Here is a 20,027-nt window from a genome sequence, read left to right on the forward strand (position 1 = left end):
GTATGAAGGATGACTCCAATCATGTTCCGTGGGGTAAAAGTCTGCTAGTGTCAGCTGTGGTCTTTGTAGTAGCCAGCCTCCCTACACCCTCCCCTTCCTACCTGTGCCGGGCATGCCCCGGTATAGTATGCAAGGTTGGTTCTGGCCAGTCGCCAATCTGATGCAGCAGTGTGTGTGTGTGGTGTGTGTGTGGGGGAGGGTATGGCAGGATTAATGTTGATTGCGGCATTCAGGTCCTGGAGCAAAGTTACTCCACGGCTGCCATCTTTGGCTCCATGGCAACCACATAAGCACCCTCTCATACACACACTGTATATAATGGGTTGAGGCTGTAGACTTGTCACCTGGTTTGTTTGTGCACTAGCATACACCGCACACAACCTGTTAAATGTAGTCCTTAGGGAGTGGTGCTTAGGTGGCGAGTTGACTAGGAAAGACTGGAAACAGTACTTACATACCCACGGATGATGCGGAATACCAAGTTCAGTAGATTCAGCATAATATATTTAATTTAGCTTACCTCACTCCTGCAACTCTGTCCTAAATGTTTGGGTCCTCCTCTGTTTGCCCGAGATGCTAACATGCAGGTGCTGACACGATGCACGTGTTCTGGAGCTGCTCAGTCTGTAACCTTATGGGTGTCAGTGTCCAACTTGCTGAGAGGTGACTGGATGTGTTCACAATGGAAGTTGAACTGTTGGGATTGTTCATGTGCTCAAAAACAGATAAAGCTGCTAACCGGTTTATAAACCAAGCATTGCTGATAGCATGCAGGCTAATTGCCATGCACTGGAAAGCCCAGGTATTGCTAGACATAGCCCACTGGTGTGCGGCAATACTGAAGTGGGGACAGGGAGAGGAGCTCAGAAGGCAAGAAATATGAGGACTACGCAAATACCCCAGAACTGTGGAATGGGACGCACTATTACTTCACTTGCACACACACAACTGTTGGTGGCCAGTCACTTAAACCTACCCTGGCGGGGACATAACCCCCTCCTCCCCCATCCCCTTTTATCCACATTCCCACGCCTCCATCATAACTCCTTCCAGCCTGTCCATGGGTGAGTGACAACACCCTTCTGTTACACCCTTTGATGTCCCCGAATAGCTTCCTAGTGGCCATTATAGCTTCATGGATGTCTATGTTGATTTTCAATGTTTGCAGTACTTGCTTGAGATAGGAAGATTGAACAGCACTTATGGTAATGGCAGAATGTGAGTTAACATCGACACATGACTTGTTTTTTCCAATGTTGTTCTTTAAGGACTGAACCAAGGACTCCTGCTGATACTGATGTGAAACTATTTTATTAATGACGATGTAGCTGGATTGCTGATTTTACTAATGATAATGTAACTTTCATAGATGTAATGTATTCAAGATTGTGATATTGAAAATGCAATTAAAACTGGTTAAAAAACGTTATTGGAGATGCAGTTGGGTAGTTAGCTTTCACAAAAAAATACTAAAGGTAGGTCAGCACTAATGAGGGACACATTAGCAAAGCACATTTACTTTTGATAATTATTGAAATTATTAACTCTGATTCAATCTCAAGACCCGAGCCATGGATTATGCATTTCCTTTGTCCATTTTATTAATCAGCAGCCTTTACAATTAGAAAAAAAACTTTATTTCACAGAAATCTTAGGGAAGGGGTATTCCACATAACCTATCAAACTCTAAATTCATAACATAGTCCATGTTTATGTCCCGTCTTTCTTCGTGAGATAAAAACGGTCAGTTTCTTCGTGTTCATTCCTGTTTAGAGCCGTCATTCCCTAGAAGAGAAAATACACCTTGTAACTATTCCATGCAGAACCAATATGACGTTCAAGTGGAGGGCAAGCAAATAGCAATGTCACCTTAAATCTCGAATACAGTATTCAAAAGCCTGATAATGGCAAAATAGTCATACTACTACCATAGGAAAGTCCCAATTGTATCCTGCATCAACTTTGTCACCGGGGCAACAGAAACCTCTTGCTAAAGCGGGCGTTGCCTTCATGTCCTTAACCCCTTCTCTACCATGGGCATAATGCTATATTAAATAGGCCAATCTGCCCCCAGGGAGGGCAGAAGCCATTAGGCACCAGGGATGTTTTTATTTGTATTTATATTGAGAAGAGGAGCAACCTCTTAGGCAAGGGTTGTTCTCCCTCCCCTCCAACCCCCCCTGCAGCAAATTGGCCTATATTAATTAGGCCGATCTGCCCCTTTTGGCAGGGGGGTGGGGTGCAGAAGCCAGTAGAAACCAATTTTCTTTTTTTAAACCTTTATATTGATAAAGGGAGCGACCCCTTATGCAAGCTCCCAAATGGCCTAAAGTACAAATGACTTACCTTCGGTAACAAAATATCTGGTAGAGACATATTCTAGTTGCAGATTCCTTACCTTAGAATTTTCCCCCAGGCGTCAGACTGGATCCAGAGATTTTTCTTTGACCAATACCCTTGGGCGTCGGTAGGTGGCGTTGGTCGACTCCACAGGCGTCGACTGACGCCGTAATGACGTCGGGAGTATTACATAGACGCCGCCCTCGAGCAATGGCGTCAGTTTCTTTTAACGACTTTCCACGCCAGATCGCAGAGCCGCTAAGAACACAGATTGGTGCGCCAGAGCTTAGGACCTGAAAGGGGAAACACCTGTCCCTAGAAATCATTTCGCAAAGCGGGGAGGATGGGTGGGCGGTAAGGAAGCTGCAACTACAATGTGTCTCTACCAGATATTTCAAATACCGAAGGTAACTAACCTGTACAACTGATAGAGACTTATAGTTGCAGATTCCTTACCTTAGAATTGATACCCGAGCAATGCCATCCTCGGTGGTGGGCTGCGAACAAAGATCATACTAGAAAGTCTTGCAGGACTGAACGACCAAAGTAGCCGTGTCGACGGACCTGACTATCCAGGCAGTAATGCTTATCAAACGTGTGCAGGGATGCCCATGTAGCTGCCTGACAGATATCCAGGACAGGAACTCCGCGTGCTAACGCAGTGGAAGCCGCAGTTTCTCTGGTGGAATGAGCACGCAAGCCTCCAGGAGGTTGCTTTTTGGCCAAAGTGTAGCACATTTTGATGCAAAGAAGCACCCATCGAGAGATGATAAGCTTTTGCACCGCCTTCCCTTTCTTAGCACCCACATAGCCAAAGAGTTGATCGTCCACCTGGAAATCTTTAGTACAATGAAGGTAGAACGCCAATGCTCTTTTTGGGTCCAGACAGTGGAGTCTCTCCCCTCCTCATGGGAAGGGTGTGGGGGTGTGTAGAGGGTAGGCAAAGTGATGGATTGGCCTACATAAAATGGTGTAAACACCTTAGGAAGGAAGGAAGCTCTAGTGCATAACACCACTTTGTCAGGGTGTACAGACCAGTATGGAGGCTTTGAAGAAAGCGCCTGGAGCTCACTCACCCTGCAAGCAGAGGTGATAGTGACCAGAAAGACAGTTTGAATGTGAGGATCCGCAAGGGACAATTATGCATTGGCTCAAAGGGGGTACACATTAAATAAGTAAGTACAAGATTAAGATCCCACTGAGGCATAATAAATGGAGTGGGAGGAATTAAGTGGGTGAGCCCTTTTAAGAACCTACTGACAATAGGAGATTTAAAGAGTGAGGGCTGATCAGGTAGCCTAAGAAAGGTGGAAACAGCAGACAAATATGCTTTAAGGGTGCCCAAATCAGAGCCCTGCTGGGCTAAAGAATGAACAGAAGAACCTCTGACAGAGGGGCAGAAATGGGGTCAACAGATTTGTTGGTACACCATGCCACAAGATTTATTCCAACCACAGGCATATACAGTTTTAGTCGATGGATGCCTGGCTGCCAAGAAACATTGCAGACTTTTGGTGGAAGGGCAAATGCAGTCAATTGTTGCAGCTCAATCTCCACGCAAGAAGGCGGAGGTTGGACAGGTGCCGGTGGAGAACCGTCCCCTGCTGCTGTGACAGAAGATCCGCCCGACGAGGCAGTCTGAGTGGAGGATAGATGGACATGCTCAATAGCTCTGGATACCACACTCTTCGAGCCCAGTCCAGAGCCACCAAGATAACTTGGGCCCGGTCGTACTTGATTTTCTTGAGAACTCTGGGTAGAAGAGGGCTGGACGGGAAGGCGTACAGGAGGCCGGAGCTCCACTTGAGACGAAAAGCGTCTCTGAGGGAGTGCCGCCTTGGAAAATTCCAACGCGCAAAACAGCTGACATTGCGTGTTCTCTGCGGAGGCAAACAGATCTAACCAAGGCTCCCCCCACTTGAAAGAGAGACCTTGCGTCACCTCCGGATAGAGACGCCATTCGTGATCGACTGTGCGTCGGCGGCTGAGTTTGTCTGCTCTGGCGTTGAGAGCCTGCCAGATGTTCAACCATCAGCGTAATGCCCTAATATTCCAGCCATGTCCAGAGGCGTAGTGCTTCCTGAGAAAGGGTCCAGGACCCTACCCTGCGTTGTTTGTTTGGAGTATCACATGGCGGTAGGGTTGTCCATGAACACCTGCACCACTTTCCCTTTGAGAGAGGGAAGGAATGCTTTTGACCTAAGCCTGATCCCCCGGAGCTCCAGCATTTTTATGTGGAGCCCAGACTCTGCCGGAGACCAGAGGCCTCTGATCTCTGCCTTTCCCATGTGGCCACCTGTAGGAGGCTGGACTGGCTTGTAGTGAGTACCAAGGGGTACTTGCACCTTGCACCAGGCCCAGTTATCCCTTATTAGTGTATAGGGTGTCTAGCAGCTTAGGCTGATAGATAATGGTAGCTTAGCAGAGCAGCTTAGGCTGAACTAGGAGACGTGTGAAGCTACTACAGTACCACTTAGTGTCATATGCACAATATCATAAGAAAACACAATACACAGTTATACTAAAAATAAAGGTACTTTATTTTTATGACAATATGCCAAAGTATCTTAGAGTGTACCCTCAGTGAGAGGATAGGAAATATACACAAGATATATATACACAATAGCAAAAATATGCAGTATAGTCTTAGAAAACAGTGCAAACAATGTATAGTTACAATAGGATGCAATGGGGAAACATAGGGATAGGGGCAACACAAACCATATACTCCAGAAGTGGAATGCGAACCACGAATGGACCCCAAACCTATGTGACCTTGTAGAGGGTCGCTGGGACTATTAGAAAATAGTGAGAGTTAGAAAAATAACCCTCCCCAAGACCCTGAAAAGTGAGTGCAAAGTGCACTAAAGTTCCCCTAAGGACAAAATAGTCGTGTTAGAGGGAGAATGCAAGGAAAACACAAATCAGCAATGCAACAACGATGGATTCCTGTCTGAGGGTACCTGTGGAACAAGGGGACCAAGTCCAAAAGTCACAAGCAGCTCGGAGATGGGCAGATGCCCAAGAAATGCCAGCGGTTGGTGCAAAGAAGCTCTTACTAGGCTGAAGAACTGTGAATACTGCAGGAACGACAAGGGCTAGAGACTTCCCCTTTGGAGGATGGATCCCCCACGCCTTGGAGAGTCGTGCAGAAGTGTTTTCCCGCCGGATGGACGCCAACAAGCCTTGCTACACGCAAATCGTGCGTTTGGCGTTTTTGGACGCTGCTGGGGCCCAGGAGGGACCAGGAGGTCGCAAATTGGACCTGCAGAGAGGGGGGACGTCGAGCAAGACAAAGAGCCCTCACTGAAGCAGGTAGCACCCGGAGAAGTGCCAGAAACAGGCACTACGAGGATGCGTGAAACGGTGCTCGCCGAAGTTGCACAAAGGAGTCCCACGTCGCCGGAGACCAACTTAGAAAGTCGTGCAATGCAGGTTAGAGTGCCGTGGACGCAGGCTTGGCTGTGCACACAGGATTTCCGCCGGAAGTGCACAGGGGCCGGAGAAGCTTGCAAAGTCGCGGTTCCCAGCAATGCAGCCCAGCGAGGTGAGGCAAGGACTTACCTCCACCAAACTTGGGCTGAAGAGTCACTGGACTGTGGGGGTCATTTGGACGGTGTCGCTGGATTCGAGGGACCTCGCTCGTCGTGCTGAGAGGAGACCCAAGGGACCGGAGATGCAGCTTTTTGGTGCCTGCGGTTGCAGGGGGAAGATTCCGTCGACCCACGGGAGATTTCTTCGGAGCTTCTGGTGCAGAGAGGAGGCAGACTACCCCCACAGCATGCACAAGCAGGAAAACAGTCGAGAAGGCGGCAGGATCAGCGTTACAGAGTTGCAGTAGTCGTCTTTGCTACTATGTTGCAGGTTTGCAGGCTTCCAGCGCGGTCAGCGGTCGATTCCTTATCAGAAGGTGAAGAGGGAGATGCAGAGGAACTCGGCTGAGCTCATGCATTCGTTATCTAAAGTTTCCCCAGAGACAGAGACCCTAAATAGCCAGAAAAGAGGGTTTGGCTACCTCGGAGAGAGGAAAGGCTACTAACACCTGAAGGAGCCTATCAGCAGGAGTCTCTGACGTCACCTGGTGGCACTGGCCACTCAGAGCAGTCCAGTGTGCCAGCAGCACCTCTGTTTCCAAGATGGCAGAGGTCTGGAGCACACTGGAGGAGCTCTGGACACCTCCCAGGGGAGGTGCAGGTCAGGGGAGTGGTCACTCCCCTTTCCTTTGTCCAGTTTCGCGCCAGAGCAGGGGCTAAGGGGTCCCTGAACCGGTGTAGACTGGCTTATGCAGAATTGGGCACCTCTGTGCCCAACAAAGCATTTCCAGAGGCTGGGGGAGGCTACTCCTCCCCTGCCTTCACACCATTTTCCAAAGGGAGAGGGTGTCACACCCTCTCTCAGAGGAAGTTCTTTGTTCTGCCATCCTGGGCCAGGCCTGGCTGGACCCCAGGAGGGCAGCTGCCTGTCTGAGGGGTTGGCAGCAGCAGCAGCTGCAGAGAAACCCCAGGAAGGGCAGTCTGGCAGTACCAGGGTCTGTGCTACAGACCACTGGGATCATGGAATTGTCCCAACAATGCCAGGATGGCATAGAGGGGGCAATTCCATGATCATAGACATGTTACATGGCCATATTCGGAGTTACCATGGTGAAGCTACATATAGGTAGTGACCTATATGTAGTGCACGCGTGTAATGGTGTCCCCGCACTCACAAAGTTCAGTGAATTGGCTCTGAACAATGTGGGGGCACCTTGGCTAGTGCCAGGGTGCCCTCACACTAAGTAACTTTGCACCTAACCTTTACCAGGTAAAGGTTAGACATATAGGTGACTTATAAGTTTCTTAAGTGCAGTGTAAAATGGCTGTGAAATAACGTGGACGTTATTTCACTCAGGCTGCAGTGGCAGGCCTGTGTAAGAATTGTCAGAGCTCCCTATGGGTGGCAAAAGAAATGCTGCAGCCCATAGGGATCTCCTGGAACCCCAATACCCTGGGTACCTCAGTACCATATACTAGGGGATTATAAGGGTGTTCCAGTAAGCCAATGTAAATTGGTAAAAATGGTCACTAGCCTGTCAGTGACAATTTGGAAAGAAATGAGAGAGCATAACCACTGAGGTTCTGATTAGCAGAGCCTCAGTGAGACAGTTAGTCACTACACAGGTAACACATACAGGCACACTTATGAGCACTGGGGCCCTGGGTTACCAGGGTCCCAGTGACACATACAACTAAAACAACATATATACAGTGAAAAATGGGGGTAACATGCCAGGCAAGATGGTACTTTCCTACACAACCCCCCCCCAAACGAAGGACAATAAGACTAGCCATTACCTGATGAGTCTTCATTGTCTAAGTGGAAATATCTGGAGAGTCCATCTGCATTGGAGTGGCTACTCCCAGGTCTATGTTCCACTGTATAGTCCATTCCCTGTAGGGATATGGACCACCTCAACAATTTAGGATTTTCACCTTTCATTTGTTTTAGCCAAAGTAGAGGTTTGTGGTCTGTCTGAACAATGAAGTGAGTGCCAAACAGGTATGGCCTCAACTTCTTCAGAGCCCAGACCACAGCAAAGGCCTCCCTCTCAATGGCAGACCAACGCTTTTCTCTAGGGGTCAACCTTCTACTAATAAAAGCAACAGGTTGATCCTGGCCCTCAGAATTAAGTTGTGATAGGACTGCCCCTACTCCTAATTCAGATGCATCAGTTTGGACATAGAATTTTTTAGAGTAACAAGGGCTTTTCAGGACAGGTGCAGAGCACATGGCCTGCTTCAGCTCCTCAAAAGCTTTCTGACAGTTTGCTGTCCATAATACCTTTTTAGGCATTTTCTTGGATGTGAGGTCATTAAGAGGGGCTGCAATGGAGCCATAGTTCTTAATGAACCTCCTGTAATACCCAGTGAGGCCTAGGAAGGCTCTCACCTGAGTCTGAGTGGTAGGGGGAATCCAATCAATAATAGTTTGGATTTTCCCCTGAAGTGGTGCAATCTGTTCCCCACCAACAAGGTGTCCCAGATAAACCACCTTACCCTGCCCTATCTGGCACTTTGAAGCCTTGATAGTGAGGCCTGCCTTTTGCAGGGCCTCCAAAACTTTCCAAAGGTGGACCAGGTGATCATCCCAGCTGGAGCTAAAGACAGCTATATCATCCAAATATGCTGCACTGAAAGCTTCCAGCCCTTGCAGGACTGTGTTCACCAACCTCTGAAAAGTGGCAGGTGCATTTTTCAGACCAAAAGGCATTACAGTAAACTGGTAATGTCCTCCAATGGTAGAAAATGCAGTCTTAGATTTAGCATCTTCTGACAATTTGATCTGCCAATACCCTGCAGTCAAATCAAAAGTGCTTAGATACTTGGCAGATGCCAGTGTATCTATGAGCTCATCTGCCCTGGGTATAGGGTGAGCATCAGTTTTGGTTACCAAGTTGAGACCTCTATAGTCGACACAAAACCTCATTTCCTTCTTTCCATCTTTAGAATTGGGTTTTGGTACCAGTACCACAGGAGAAGCCCATGGACTGTCAGAGTGCTCAACTACTCCTAGTTCCAACATCTTCTGAACTTCTTGCTTTATGCAGTCCCTGACATGGTCAGGCTGCCTATAGATCTTACTTTTGACAGGTAAACTGTCTCCAGTATCTATAGTGTGCTCACACCAAGAAGTGGTGCCTGGCACAATGGAGAAGAGTTCTGAAAATTGTCCTAGGAGATTTATGCAATTATCTTTCTGCTCAGCAGTAAGACAATCAGCCAAAACTACACCTTCCACAAGAGCATCTTGTTCTGTGGAAGAGAAGAGATCAGGTAGAGGATCACTGTCTTCTTCCTGTCCCTCATCTGTTGCCATGAGCAGGGTGAGATCAGCCCTGTCATAGTAGGGTTTCAGGCGGTTGACATGGAGCACCCTAAGGGGACTCCTGGCAGTGCCTAAGTCAACCAAGTAGGTGACTTCACCCTTCTTTTCAACAATTGTGTGGGGTCCACTCCATTTATCTTGGAGTGCTCTTGGGGCCACAGGCTCCAAGACCCACACTTTCTGCCCTGGTTGGTACTGAACCAAAACAGCCTTCTGATCATGCCATTGCTTCTGGAGCTCTTGGCTGGCCTGAAGGTTTTTACTGGCCTTTTTCATGTACTCAGCCATCCTTGATCTGAGGCCAAGTACATAATCCACAATATCCTGCTTAGGAGCTTTTAAAGGTTGTTCCCAACCCTCCTTTACAAGTGTGAGTGGACCCCTAACAGGGTGTCCAAAAAGAAGTTCAAAGGGGCTGAAGCCCACTCCTTTCTGGGGTACCTCCCTGTAGGCAAAAAGGAGGCATGGTAGAAGGATATCCCATCTCCTGTGGAGTTTTTCAGGGAGTCCCATAATCATGCCTTTGAGAGTTTTATTAAATCTCCCCACCAGTCCATTTGTTTGTGGATGATAGGGTGTTGTGAACTTGTAAGTTACACCACACTCCTTCCACATGGCCTTTAAGTATGCAGACATGAAATTGCTTCCTCTGTCTGATACTACTTCCTTTGGGAAGCCCACCCTGGAAAATATTCCCAGGAGGGCCTTTGCCACTGCAGGAGCTGTAGTGGTCCTTAAAGGAATAGCTTCAGGGTATCTTGTGGCATGGTCCACTACCACCAAGATAAACCTATTGCCTGAAGCAGTAGGAGGGTCAAGGGGGCCAACTATGTCAACCCCTACCCTTTCAAAGGGAACCCCAACCACAGGCAGTGGGATAAGGGGTGCCTTTGGAGTGCCACCTGTCTTGCCACTGGCTTGACAGGTTTCACAGGACTTACAAAATTCTTTTGTGTCCTCAGACATCCTAGGCCAATGAAACAGTGGTACCAATCTGTCCCAAGTTTTCATTTGACCCAGGTGCCCAGCTAAGGGAATGTCATGTGCCAGTGTTAGGAGGAACTTTCTGTACTCCTGAGGGATCACTAATCTCCTGGCAGCTCCAGGTTTAGGATCCCTATGCTCAGTGTACAAGAGGTTGTCCTCCCAGTAAACTCTGTGTGAGTCACTGACATCCCCATTAGCCTGTTTGACAGCTTGCTGTCTGAGACCCTCTAATGTGGGACAGGTTTGCTGTGCCACACTCAGCTCCTCTCTGGCAGGCCCCCCTTCACCCAAAAGCTCAGCAGTGTCTGCTTCCAGCTCCTCTGGTGTAGGTTCTGCACAGGGAGGGAATTCTTCTTCCTCAGAAGTAGAATCCACTGTAGAGGGAGGGATAGTAGGAAGTGGTTTGCTTCTACTAGCCCTAGCTTTAGGGAGCACTTGGTCCATTGTTCCAGGATCCAAGCTTCCCTGTCCTTTTTGCTTTTTGGCCTGAGCCCTTGTCAAAGCAAAAATATGCCCTGGGATGCCCAGCATTGCTGCATGGGCCTCCAACTCCACATCTGACCAAGCTGATGTCTCCAAATCGTTCCCTAATAGACAGTCTACAGGTAAATCTGAAGCTACCACAACTTTCTTTGGACCAGATACCCCCCCCCAGTTGAGATTTACAACAGCCATGGGGTGGCTTTGTGTTATGTTGTGAGCATCGGTTACTTGGTACTGGTGTCCAAGTATGTGTTGTTCAGGGTGCACCAGTTTCTCAATCACCATTGTGACACTGGCACCTGTGTCCCTGTAGGCCTGGACCTCAACACCATTTATTAGGGTTAGTTGCTTGTACTTCTCCAAGTTATGGGGGCAAGCAACCAAAGTGGCTAAGTCAATAGCCCCTTCAGAGACTAAAGTAGCCTCTGTGGTCTCCCTAATCAGACCAACCCCAACTAAATTACCAAAAGTGAGCCCAGCTACTCCCTTGGATTGGCTATTAGTAGGTTTGCTCCCACCACCACTGCTATTAGTAGGGACACTAGGTGTAGCAGTAGGGGTTGTAGTGGTAGGAGCTGTGGTGCCTTTCTTTGGACAACTGGGATCTGTTGTCCAATGGCCTTTTATCTTACATAAATAGCACCATGGTTTCTTTTCCTTGTTCTGATTAAAGGAGGATTTGGGCCCACCACCCCCACCAGAGTGTTTTTGTGGGCCTGATGAAGACTCATTTTTAGATTTGTCCCCACCCTTGTCAGAAGACTTACCATCCTTCTTTTTGTTGCCATCTTTGTCACCCCCTGTATGAACTTTTCTGTTCACTCTTGTTCTGACCCATTTGTCTGCCTTCTTTCCCAATTCTTGGGGAGAGGTCAGATCAGAGTCCACCAAGTACTGGTGCAACAAATCAGACACACAATTATTAAGAATATGCTCTCTCAGGATCAAGTTATACAGGCTGTCATAATCAGTAACTTTACTGCCATGTAACCACCCCTCCAAGGCCTTCACTGCCTGGTCAATGAAATCAACCCAGTCTTGTGAAGACTCCTTTTTGGTATCTCTGAACTTTATCCTGTACTGTTCAGTGGTTAAGCCATAACCATCCAGGAGTGCATTCTTAAGAACTTGGAAATTGTTAGCATCATTTTCTTTTACAGTAAGGAGCCTATCCCTACCTTTTCCAGTAAATGATAGCCATAGGATAGCAGCCCACTGCTTTTGAGGGACATCCTGTACAGCACAGGCCCTCTCAAGTGCAGCAAACCACTTGTTAATGTCATCCCCCTCCTTGTAAGGGGGAACTATCTTATGCAGATTCCTGGAATCATGCTCTTTTGCAGGATGACTATGGGGAATACTGCTGCTGCCACCATGGGTATCTAAACCCATTTTCTGTCTTTCCCTCTCTATTTCTAAAGACTGTCTATCCAAATCCAGCTGTTGCTTCTTGAGCTTCAGTCTGGTTTGCTCCACTCTCAATCTATTGAGCTCCCTTTCTAACAATCTGTCATCAGGGTGGGTGGGAGGGACATTTCTAGATACAGAGGTATGATGGGAATGAACAGAAGGAGACCTGTCCCTTACAGAGGGCACCCTAACAGCTTGGCTACCAGTATAATGTGAGAGCACATCATCAGTATGATGTGATTCAACCTCTGTACCAACTATGCTAGACTGTCTAGTAATGGGCAGGCTGAGAAGTTTCTTTCCTGAACCTTTTCCTGGGGGAGTCCCTGGATCAGATTGAGAACCATTAGCTACTTTTTCTACAGATTGGGCACTTATGGCCTTATCCTGTACTCTAAGCATATTAATTAACAGTTCTAAGGAAGGATTCTTCCCTACACTCAAACCTCTCTCTATGCAGAGACTCCTTGCTCCTTTCCAGCTAAGGTGATCATATGCAAGTTTGGACAGTTCAACTTTTTGGCCTGTGCCAGACATTTTTAGAGAGAGTTAAAGTGATAGACAAAGAGAAAAAAGTTTTCAGAACTTTTTGGAAAGACAGAAAAAACTTTTTAAACTTTTAAGAACTTTTTGAAAGTTTAGTAGTACTTTTCAGCACTTAGAAAAGAGTGAAAAGAGGAAATGCAAAACTTTTTGGCTATGTGTATATACACTGACCTTGTTTTGTATATTTTTCTCTTATGAAAAGTACAATGACAAGAGTGGTAAGTAGTCTCAAGCACTTATCCCACCACTGCACAACCAATGTAGGAGGCTGGACTGGCTTGTAGTGAGTACCAAGGGGTACTTGCACCTTGCACCAGGCCCAGTTATCCCTTATTAGTGTATAGGGTGTCTAGCAGCTTAGGCTGATAGATAATGGTAGCTTAGCAGAGCAGCTTAGGCTGAACTAGGAGACGTGTGAAGCTACTACAGTACCACTTAGTGTCATATGCACAATATCATAAGAAAACACAATACACAGTTATACTAAAAATAAAGGTACTTTATTTTTATGACAATATGCCAAAGTATCTTAGAGTGTACCCTCAGTGAGAGGATAGGAAATATACACAAGATATATATACACAATAGCAAAAATATGCAGTATAGTCTTAGAAAACAGTGCAAACAATGTATAGTTACAATAGGATGCAATGGGGAAACATAGGGATAGGGGCAACACAAACCATATACTCCAGAAGTGGAATGCGAACCACGAATGGACCCCAAACCTATGTGACCTTGTAGAGGGTCGCTGGGACTATTAGAAAATAGTGAGAGTTAGAAAAATAACCCTCCCCAAGACCCTGAAAAGTGAGTGCAAAGTGCACTAAAGTTCCCCTAAGGACAAAATAGTCGTGTTAGAGGGAGAATGCAAGGAAAACACAAATCAGCAATGCAACAACGATGGATTCCTGTCTGAGGGTACCTGTGGAACAAGGGGACCAAGTCCAAAAGTCACAAGCAGCTCGGAGATGGGCAGATGCCCAAGAAATGCCAGCGGTTGGTGCAAAGAAGCTCTTACTAGGCTGAAGAACTGTGAATACTGCAGGAACGACAAGGGCTAGAGACTTCCCCTTTGGAGGATGGATCCCCCACGCCTTGGAGAGTCGTGCAGAAGTGTTTTCCCGCCGGATGGACGCCAACAAGCCTTGCTACACGCAAATCGTGCGTTTGGCGTTTTTGGACGCTGCTGGGGCCCAGGAGGGACCAGGAGGTCGCAAATTGGACCTGCAGAGAGGGGGGACGTCGAGCAAGACAAAGAGCCCTCACTGAAGCAGGTAGCACCCGGAGAAGTGCCAGAAACAGGCACTACGAGGATGCGTGAAACGGTGCTCGCCGAAGTTGCACAAAGGAGTCCCACGTCGCCGGAGACCAACTTAGAAAGTCGTGCAATGCAGGTTAGAGTGCCGTGGACCCAGGCTTGGCTGTGCACACAGGATTTCCGCCGGAAGTGCACAGGGGCCGGAGAAGCTTGCAAAGTCGCGGTTCCCAGCAAGGCAGCCCAGCGAGGTGAGGCAAGGACTTACCTCCACCAAACTTGGGCTGAAGAGTCACTGGACTGTGGGGGTCATTTGGACGGTGTCGCTGGATTCGAGGGACCTCGCTCGTCGTGCTGAGAGGAGACCCAAGGGACCGGAGATGCAGCTTTTTGGTGCCTGCGGTTGCAGGGGGAAGATTCCGTCGACCCACGGGAGATTTCTTCGGAGCTTCTGGTGCAGAGAGGAGGCAGACTACCCCCACAGCATGCACAAGCAGGAAAACAGTCGAGAAGGCGGCAGGATCAGCGTTACAGAGTTGCAGTAGTCGTCTTTGCTACTATGTTGCAGGTTTGCAGGCTTCCAGCGCGGTCAGCGGTCGATTCCTTATCAGAAGGTGAAGAGGGAGATGCAGAGGAACTCGGCTGAGCTCATGCATTCGTTATCTAAAGTTTCCCCAGAGACAGAGACCCTAAATAGCCAGAAAAGAGGGTTTGGCTACCTCGGAGAGAGGAAAGGCTACTAACACCTGAAGGAGCCTATCAGCAGGAGTCTCTGACGTCACCTGGTGGCACTGGCCACTCAGAGCAGTCCAGTGTGCCAGCAGCACCTCTGTTTCCAAGATGGCAGAGGTCTGGAGCACACTGGAGGAGCTCTGGACACCTCCCAGGGGAGGTGCAGGTCAGGGGAGTGGTCACTCCCCTTTCCTTTGTCCAGTTTCGCGCCAGAGCAGGGGCTAAGGGGTCCCTGAACCGGTGTAGACTGGCTTATGCAGAATTGGGCACCTCTGTGCCCAACAAAGCATTTCCAGAGGCTGGGGGAGGCTACTCCTCCCCTGCCTTCACACCATTTTCCAAAGGGAGAGGGTGTCACACCCTCTCTCAGAGGAAGTTCTTTGTTCTGCCATCCTGGGCCAGGCCTGGCTGGACCCCAGGAGGGCAGCTGCCTGTCTGAGGGGTTGGCAGCAGCAGCAGCTGCAGAGAAACCCCAGGAAGGGCAGTCTGGCAGTACCAGGGTCTGTGCTACAGACCACTGGGATCATGGAATTGTCCCAACAATGCCAGGATGGCATAGAGGGGGCAATTCCATGATCAGAGACATGTTACATGGCCATATTCGGAGTTACCATGGTGAAGCTACATATAGGTAGTGACCTATATGTAGTGCACGCATGTAATGGTGTCCCCGCACTCACAAAGTTCAGTGAATTGGCTCTGAACTATGTGGGGGCACCTTGGCTAGTGCCAGGGTGCCCTCACACTAAGTAACTTTGCACCTAACCTTTACCAGGTAAAGGTTAGACATATAGGTGACTTATAAGTTACTTAAGTGCAGTGTAAAATGGCTGTGAAATAACGTGGACGTTATTTCACTCAGGCTGCAGTGGCAGGCCTGTGTAAGAATTGTCAGAGCTCCCTATGGGTGGCAAAAGAAATGCTGCAGCCCATAGGGATCTCCTGGAACCCCAATACCCTGGGTACCTCAGTACCATATACTAGGGGATTATAAGGGTGTTCCAGTAAGCCAATGTAAATTGGTAAAAATGGTCACTAGCCTGTCAGTGACAATTTGGAAAGAAATGAGAGAGCATAACCACTGAGGTTCTGATTAGCAGAGCCTCAGTGAGACAGTTAGTCACTACACAGGTAACACATACAGGCACACTTATGAGCACTGGGGCCCTGGGTTACCAGGGTCCCAGTGACACATACAACTAAAACAACATATATACAGTGAAAAATGGGGGTAACATGCCAGGCAAGATGGTACTTTCCTACACCACCCCAACCCAGAAGTGACGCATCTGTCACTATAGCAAGATCTGGTTGGGGAAGGGAGAGGGATCTGCTGTTGACCCAATTTGGACTCTAAAGCCACCACTGCAGGTCTTTCGCAGTCCCCTCCGAAATCTGGACCATGTCCGAGCGATTTCCCTGATGCTGCGCCCACTGGAATTTCAGGTCCCACTGCAGCGTGCACATATGCCATCTGGCATGTGTACTAGCAGGATGCAGGAGGCCATGAGGCCCAGCAGCCTCAGAGTCAGTCTCACCGAAACCCATGACCGAGGCTGAAAGATCGGAATCATAGCCTGAAGGTCTTGGACTCACCTGTCGGGAGAATAAGCGAGAAATTGCACTGTATCCAGAACAGCTCCAATGAAAGTGAGCATCTGAGAGGGAGTCAGGTGTGACTTCGGCACGTTTATAGTGAACCCCAGCTTGTGCAGGAGATTTGCCTTAGTCTGAAGGTGGGAGACGACTGTATTGGGCGAAGGCGCACTCAACAGCCAGTCATTGAGGTAGGGGAAGACTGAGACCCCTAACCTGCGCAGATGAGCTGCAACCACCGCCATCATTTTTGTGAACACCAGAGGGACCCTCGTAAGGCCGAAAGGGAGCACGGTAAACTGAAAGTGCTCGTGACCTACCATGAATCGTTGGTAATGTCTGTGGGCAGGCAGGATGGGGATGTGAAAATAAGCGTCCTGCAAGTCCAACGCTACCATCCAGTCTCATGGGTCTAAGGCAGACAGAACCTGAGCCAGGGTGAGCATTTTTAATTTCTCCTTCTTGAGGAAGTAGTTCAGGTCCCAAAAGTCTAGGATAGGACGTAAGCCCTTGTCCTTCGTTGGTATTAGAAAGTAGCGGGAATAACAACCACGACCCACTTCTGGCACAGGGACTCTTTCTATAGCTCCCTTGGCCAAGAGAGCCACGACTTCCTGGCGGAGAAGCACAAAATGATCCTCCGGAAGATGATGGAAGGATGGTGGCATGTGTGGTGCTGCAGATTCGAAAGGAGGGTGGGGAGGAGTACACCTTCCGAATGATCTGCAAAACCCACCCGTCAGTGGTGATAAGTTCCCATTGGGGCAGGTGATGTCGGATCTTGTCTCACGACCATGTGGAATTCCGCGACCTCGGCCATGCATAGGCTGCGTGGCACAGTGGCTGGGTTGAGAACATGACAGGGTGCCCCTTCCGTGTCCACGAAAGGGACGAAAAGTGGACTGCGGTGGGCGAGTGGCAGAGGAAAGACCAAGGGACCGAGCCGTAGACTGGGAATCATTGAATCTCTCCAAGGCCGAATCCGCTTTGTCTCCGAAGAGACGGGTGCCATCAAAGGGCATGTCCATGAGTGACTGTTGGACATCCCCTGAGAAGCCACAAGTGCGTAACCAGGCGTGGCGCCGTAAGACCACTGTCGTTGCGACCGATCTGCCCAGAAAGTCAGTCGTATCCCACCCACAACGGATAGTGAACTTTTCTTTGTCTCTCCCATCGTTCACTGCTTGGGAGACGATAGCACGGGCCTCTTCCGGTATCTGCGGCAGGACTTGCGCAACTGTAACCCACAGGGAGTGGGTATAATGTCACAAAAGACATGCAGTGTTCACAGACCGCAGTGCGAGGCTGCAGGAAGAAAACAACTTCATGGCAAATTGTTCCAGCCTTTTGGATTCCCTATATTGGGGTGCGGAAGGGAACGCGCCTGAAGACGTGGAAGCCTGGATAACAAGACTCTCAGGAGTGGGGTGTTGGGACAGGAATTTTGGGTCGTTTGGTGCGGGCCAATGGCGGTGAGCAATAGTCCTGTTCACAGGAGCCCCTGTGTTGGGTTTGGACCATGTACCCAAAAGGACATCGGTGAGGGCCTCATTGAATGGGAGAAGGGGTTCTGAAGTAGAAGCCCCAGGCTGAAGCACCTCAGTCAGGAGATTAGACGTGACTTCCACAGTAGGTAGCTCAAGGCAGAGGACCTCAGCTGCCCTACTGACCACCATACTGTAAGATGCTCCCTCCGCCGTAGCCACGGCAGGAGGAGACAGCATGCCAGTGTCTGGAGAAGTATCCAGACCACTGGCTTCGCCCAAATCCTGTTCCCAGTCCATAGCAGGGTCATCCTTGTATTCATAATGGTCCAGGGACCCATCCAATTCCTCCCCATATTCGTACCCATAGAAAAAAGTGTCAGAATCTGACCTTTGGTGAATAGGCCCCACCGAAGCCGATGGCGCCCTCGGCCGATGCCTCTCTGAGTCGTCTGGGATAAGAATTGTGTCAACGTCAATAGTGGGCAGAAATGAAGTGGCTCAAAGGGGGAGCCCATCAAAAAAGTCAACACCAAATTCAAGTTCCACTGCGGCATAATAAAAGGCCTGGGAGGAAATTTAATAGTAAGCCTCCTCAAAAATCGAACAACCAAAGGAGATTTGAATAGGGAGGGCTGATCTGGAAGATATAAAAAAAGCCGAAAAGGCCGAAAGATAGCCCTTAATGGTGGCCATAGCACAACCACGCTGAGCCAATGACAACGCGAACAACAAAACATCAGAAAGATGGGCACTTAAGGGATCAATTTTCTTCTCTCCACACCTACAAACAAAATTAGCCCACATACTTGCATAGACCAACTTGGTGGAGTGTCGTCTGGTCGATAAAAGAACGTCCACCACCTCCGGTGGGAGAGAAAAGGAACTCTGGTTGCCCCGTTCAATCTCCAGGCATGAAGGTGCAGGCTCTGAAGGTGGGGGTTTAGAACCTGCCCCTGCGACTGCGAGAGGAGGTCTGCCCTGAGAGGGAGACGGAGCGGCGTGTACAGTGAGAGTCGGAGAAGGTCTGCATACCACACTCTTCATGGCCAATCCGGAGCTATCAGAATGACTTGGGCCTGGTCTTTGCGAATCTTCCTCAAAACCCGAGGAATCAAGGGTATGGGAGGAAACGCGTAAAGCAACTGGTCGCACCAGGACATCTGAAACGCGCCCCCCCAAAGCTCCTTGATCGGATACTGAAGGCTGCATAACAACGGACAATGCGCATTCTCTCGAGTGGCAAATAGGTCTATTTGGGGAAAACCCCACATCCGAAAGATGCAAAGAACTAGATCCGGATGCAGACGTCACTCGTGGTCGTCGAGAAGAAGCGACTGAGCTTGTCCGCACGTACGTTTAGGACCCCGGCCAAATGGTTTGTCACTACACAAAGCTGATGGTCCTGCGCCCAGGACCAGAGTCGCAGAGCCTCTCTGCAAAGAAGTTACAACCCTACACCCCCCTGTTTGTTGAAATACCACATCGCGGTCGTGTTGTCCGTCAGAATCTGGACTGACCGCAAAGGGAAGGGAGGAAGGCCTTGAGGGCCAAATTAATCACCCGCAGTTCCAGCAGATTGATATGAAACCTCTGCTCTACTGGAGACCAACGACCCTTGATCTCCAGATCCTCCAGATGAGCTTCCCACCCTATGGTGGAGGCATCCGTTATCAGTGTGGCCACCGGAGTTGGCTGTGAGAACGGCTTCCCTTGAGAAAGGTTGCCTTCCACAGCCCACCATCGGAGATCCACTGCAGTGTCTCTGGAGACCCTTATCGATTCCCTGAGATCTCCTCTGTGCTGAAACCACTGCTTGTGGAGGCACCACTGAAGAGCCCTCATATGCCAGTGTGCATGCATGACCAACAGAATGCAAGAAGCGAACAGACCGAGCAAACAAAGAACCTTGAGGACCGGAACTACCACTCCTTCTTGAAACATTGCAACCAACGCCTGAATGTCCCATATCCGCTGTGCCGGAGGAAAGGCTTGATTCAATGTTGTGTCCAGTACTGCCCCTATGAACAGGAGACGTTGAGAGGGCTCTAGGTGAGACTTAGGCACATTTTTTGAAAAACTCAGACTGAACAACAACTGGGTTGTCAGCTGCAGATGACGCAGCACAAGCCCCGGAGACTCGGCTTTGATCAACCAATCGTCCAGGTAAGGGAATACTGCTACTCCCTTCCTCCTGAGGTGTGCTGCAACAACCGCCATCACCTTTGTGAAGACCCGTGGTGCGGAAGTAAGACCAAAAGGAAGGACCACAAACTGGTAGTGCTGCGATCTTACCACAAACTGGAGATACTTCCTGTGCGACTTGA

General features: G+C 49.1%; 1 long non-coding RNA gene across 1 annotated transcript in view; it reads right to left on the reverse strand.

The window, feature by feature from the left end:
- Window positions 1–1,576: 1,576 nt before the first annotated feature.
- LOC138296328 (uncharacterized) overlaps window positions 1,577–20,027 on the reverse strand; it is a 62,399-nt gene continuing 43,948 nt past the window's right edge. Inside the window, exon 2 of the long non-coding RNA XR_011203806.1 lies at window positions 1,577–1,785. This is a non-coding gene — a long non-coding RNA (uncharacterized lncRNA). The remainder of the gene's footprint in view (window positions 1,786–20,027) is intronic.

Source organism: Pleurodeles waltl, chromosome 1_2 (genome assembly GCF_031143425.1).
Source record: "Pleurodeles waltl isolate 20211129_DDA chromosome 1_2, aPleWal1.hap1.20221129, whole genome shotgun sequence".
NCBI classification, from domain to species: domain Eukaryota; kingdom Metazoa; phylum Chordata; class Amphibia; order Caudata; family Salamandridae; genus Pleurodeles; species Pleurodeles waltl.